At 35.1% G+C, this 5,297-nt stretch overlaps 1 pseudogene; it reads right to left on the bottom strand.

Annotated features, from left to right (window-relative positions):
• Positions 1-3,138: 3,138 nt before the first annotated feature.
• LOC139991626 (regulator of microtubule dynamics protein 1-like) lies at positions 3,139-4,814 on the bottom strand (annotated as a pseudogene).
• Between the last annotated feature and the right edge of the window lie 483 nt (positions 4,815-5,297).

The following is a 5,297-nucleotide window of genomic DNA, read 5'->3' as shown; positions in this document are numbered from 1 at the left end:
CTATTACCTTATGACACATAACGTTATGTAGCATTACGTTATAACGTATAACGTTATATACCATTACGTTATAACGTATACCGTTATATACTGTTACGTTATAACGTATAACGTTGTACACCATTACCTTATAACGTATAACGTTATTTAGCATTACGTTATAACGTATAACGTTAGATACGATTACCTTATATCGTTATACGTTATATACTGTTACCTTATAACGTTATACGTTATATACTATTACCTAATAACGTAAAACGTTATATACTATTACCTCATAACATGTAACCTTATGTAGCATTACGTTATAGCGTATAACGTTGTGTACCATTACCTTATAAAGTATAACGTTATGTAGCATTGCATTATAACGTATAGCGTTATATACGATTACCTTCTAACTTATAACGTTATGTAGCACAACGTTATTACGTATAACGTTATACACTATTACCTTATATGCTTCTACGTGATATAATGGTAACTTATAACGTTATACGTGATAAACTATTGTCTTATAACGTATATCCTTATGTAGCATTACGTTATAACCTATAACGTTGTGTACCATTACCTTATAAAGTATAGCGTTATGTAACATTACGTTATAGCGTATAACGTTATATACTATTACCTTATATGCTAATACGTGATATACTGGTACCTTATAACGTTAAACGTTATATACCATTACCTTATAACGTATATCTTTATGTAGCATTACGTTATAACGTATAACGTTGTATACCATTACCATATAACGTATGACGTTATGTAGCATTACGTTATAGCGTTTAACGTTGTGTACCATTACCTTATAAAGTATAACGTCATGTAGCATTACGTTATATACTATAACGTTATATACTATTACCTTATAACGTATACAGTTATGTAGCATTACAATATAACGTGTAGCGTTATATACGATTACTTTATAACTTATAACGTTATGAAGCACTACGTTATAACGTATAACGTTATATACTATTACCATATAACGTATAATGTTATGTAGCATTACATTATATCGTATAGCTTTATATACTATAACCTTATAACGTATAACGTTATATATTATTACCTTATATCGTTAGACGTTATATACTATTACCTTATAACGTATAACGTTATATACTATTACCTTATAACGTATAACGTTATATACTATGACCTCATAACATATAACGTTATGTAGCATTAGGTTATAACGTTAAGTATATTAATTGCTGCTCCGCTATCAACGAGGAATTTATATCGTCGTCCGTCGGATCGTAGAACCACCGTGGGTGGTCTTGCTCTTATGGTGTTGATTCGTAGGCCTGGTCTATTGGTTGTTGTTCGTCGACTTCAATCTATCCTGAAGTATCGCTCGACGTCGGCGGCTCTCTTTTCGGCTTCGGTGATATTGTTGCATTTCGTCAGAAATTATTCAACATCGATCTCAACATGCTGTTCCTGTAAAGTTAACGAGCATAATAACGATGATCGACAATGTGTTCCTTTTTCTGCTTAATTTAATCGACTTGCATGCTTAAGACGACGATAGGTACGCGATCAAATTCAATTTTTCTAAAGCTCTCGTTATTTAATGTGATAGTCAACAGTACGTAATTGTAAAGACGATATTCAGTCTGTATATTTATGATAATTAATGCATAAGAAATAATAAAGCGGTGGTAGATGTATCGTTCAATGTTTCAGTATATAATTCTGTATAAAGTATATTATTCGTTCGAATATATTTAAGCGATATACGTACTTCGAATAATTCATAATTATAATATTAGCGAACTCCTATGAATGTAAACACAAAATATAAACTACCGCCCGAGACGATTATTGCTCCAATAACCCAGTGGTGATAACCATGTAACCCATATAGAAGTAACACATAAATTATTATTTATTAGAAAGCGTAAATTAAAAAAAAAAAAGCAATGTATTCGCTTCCTACTCGATGACTAATAATAAATTAGAATCGCATTTTTCTCCAACTCTATTGTGATTGTTTATCCTCTAACGCATTCTCGAATTTTCCATAATTGAGAAGAGGGTGACAAAGGAATACCCGAGGCGACCATCGCACCTGCTAATCCGTCTGTCCCTTAAACAATATTTCAAACATCAAACAAACAAACAACTACTTGGGTTTTACCTACCTGCTAGTTAGGGGGTCCCCCCAAAAAGTCCTAATCCATGCTGTAGTAATACACATGGAACTCACCGACGACTATATAAACTCGGCATTTCGCTCGAGGGGGCATTTCCAGTTCGAATATCGAGCGGAACGTTTAAAAGTTCTTCAGGTTTGGAAGTGCTTTACGATTGGTAGCGTCCTTATACATTTTCGTCACATTTGGAACAGTGAGTATCTTATTTCCTTTCAATCGTTTCTTCCACTGATTTTTCACGCAATTCGTAAATTAAATTTTTTTTTTTTATTTTTTGTTTCCAGATTGTGCCTTATAACGAAACGATGGCGGAATCTCAACTTGGATTTAACGCCTTGCACACCATATCACATGTTCCGGAAGATCTACCACCGGATTACGTTGTGGTGCAGTATACTTCCCCGATTGGTGAACACACTATGCAGATTGGCCTGCATCGTTCCTTTGTATACCATCTGATGGGAAGAGTGCCAAGGGAGATAATCGGCCTTCAAACACGCCAATATCTTGATTTTCTCTCTGCTTTCCAAAAAGATGGAATTATGGCTCGCGGAGAGGAAGAGGAAAATGAAGAATCACCTGACCGATAATTCGACTTGGAAACTACTTTATTAAACCGTGATATTTGTGACAATGTTACATTAACATTTTGATACTTTAATTCTGTTACAATATATTTCTTTAACTAATTTTTGCGAGAAAGGTAGTTTAATGACATATTGTATATACGAATTTTCTTCAACTGCTATTAACTATTTAAAATTTGCTACATGTTACATTTTGAAATAAAACATTTTATAAAATATACATGTATATAGTAATCTTAAATCTTAAATTAGATGTTGCGTATAAAAAGTTCATCACACATAAGTTGTACTGTACTTTATAGTAAATAAATTTTATACTTCTACTTAAAAGATAGATTCTAAATTTACTTTATCCCTTCAATTCCATATCCTATAATAATATCCATTTATCATATAATAGATCATAATTTCCGTCAAGTTTGTTAAAGTTTCTTTAACAACTTTTGTGCTTCCTGTTTAGCATCTCGATCATCTTCGTTCTTTGCAGGATATTCAAGGGCAATTTTTAAATATTTCATAGATAGCTCTTTTTGATTTAATTTTAAGTAGGTTTTGCCCAACATTAATAAATTTTGACTATAGAAATTGGGATCAATTTCCTCTGCGGTTTCAAAATATTTTAGAGCTTCCTCAGAAGATGAAGATGGTGGTTCTCCAAATATTACAGATGCAATTTTTCTTTGATACCATGTTAAATCAGCAACTTGATAGCACCAAGTACCAAGCATGTACATAAGAGGTGGTTCTTTTGCATTTAGTTCCATTGCTCTCTGCGATATTAAACATATTCGATACAATTGCTTGACATCGTATCAGGGAAAGAAATATTAATATATTATCATGAAATATACCAGCATATGTTTCTTAATATTATATGACTCTTTTATTTGTGCCTTCACTCCTTCATAAAGAGTCTTACAATTGCGAAGAATCGATGCCCATTTGTATGCAGCCCAATTATCCTCATTTATTTCAAGTGCTTTAAGTATTAAATCATAAGATTCGAAAATTCATTTCTTTCCATCTACTTCACTCACAGTCTTAGACAATTTATACATTGCTCTACACAAACGCCATATAATTTCAATATCACCGCTATCCTATACAAATGTTCAGTTTTGTTATCTACATTTATAAGTGATATACGCAATGTAATTACTTTATAATTTATTAGAAGGTTATGTATTTCCTCCTATTGTTCTCGCTCGTATAATTCATCGGCTTTTCCTATTAGAACTTCTTTTGTAGTTATCACTGCTTCTGCTCCATGATTCTGCTCCATGCTTCTTTCTGCTCCATGCCTCTGCTCCATGATTCTGCTCCATGCTTCTTTCTGCTCCATGCCTCTGCTCCATGATTCTGCTCCATGCTTCTGTTCAATGCTTCTGCTTGCTCCATGCTTCTGCTTGCTCCATGCTTCTGCTTGCTCCATGCTTCTGCTAGCTCCATGCTTCTGCTTGCTCCATGCTTCTGCTCCATGCTTCTGCTCCATGCTTCTGCTCCATGCTTCTGCTCCATGCTTGTGCTACATGCCTCTGCTCCATTCTTCTGCTCCATGCTTCTTTCTGCTCCATACCTCTGCTCCATCCTTCGGGTACATTCTTCTTTCTGCTCCATGCTTCCGCTTGCTCCATGCTTCCGTTTGCTCCTAGATTCCACTCCATTCTTCTTTCTGCTCCATGCTTCGGCTTGCTCCATGCCTCTCCTTGCTCCATGCTTCTGCTGCATGCATCTGCTCCATGCTTCTCCTCAATGCCTCAGCACCATGCTTCTCCTCCATGCCTCAGCTCTATGCTTCTGCTCCATGCTTCTGCACCATGCTTCTGCTCCATGCTTCTTTCTGCTCCATACCTCTGCTCCATCCTTCAGGTCCATTCTTCTTTGTGGCCCATGCTTCGGCTTGCTCCATGCTTCCTTCTGCTCCATGCTTATGCTTGTTCCATGCTTCTTCTTGGACCATGCTTCTGCTTGCGCCATGCTTCGGTTTGCTCCATGATTCCGCTACTTGATTCGGCTGCATTCTTCTTTCTGCACCACGATTCTCCTCCATGCTTCTGCTCCATGCTTCTGCTCCATGTTTCTTTCTGGTCCATGCTTCTGCTCCATGGTTATACGTTTCAAGGTAATAGCATACAACGTTATACGTTATAAGGTAATAGTACACAACGTTATACGTTATAACGTAATGCTACATAACGTTATACGTTAGAAGGTTACAGTACATAACGTTATACGTTATAAGGTTACAGTATACAACGATATAAGTTATAAGGTAATAGCATATAACGTATAACGATATAAGGTAATAGTATATAACGTTATACGTTATAACGTAGTGCTACATACCGTTATACGTTCTACCGAAATAGTATACAACGTTATACGTTATAAGGGTACAGTATATAACGATATACGTTATAAGGTAATAGTATATAACGTATAACGATATAAGGTAATAGTATACAACGTTATACGTTATAAGGTAATAGTATATAACGTTGTACGCTATAACGTAATGCTACATAACGTTATA

This window comes from Bombus fervidus, chromosome 10 (assembly GCF_041682495.2).
Source record: "Bombus fervidus isolate BK054 chromosome 10, iyBomFerv1, whole genome shotgun sequence".
NCBI classification, from domain to species: Eukaryota; Metazoa; Arthropoda; class Insecta; order Hymenoptera; family Apidae; genus Bombus; species Bombus fervidus.
The sequence above is the reverse complement of the archived record's forward strand: the minus strand, read 5'-3'. Positions and strand labels throughout refer to the sequence as shown.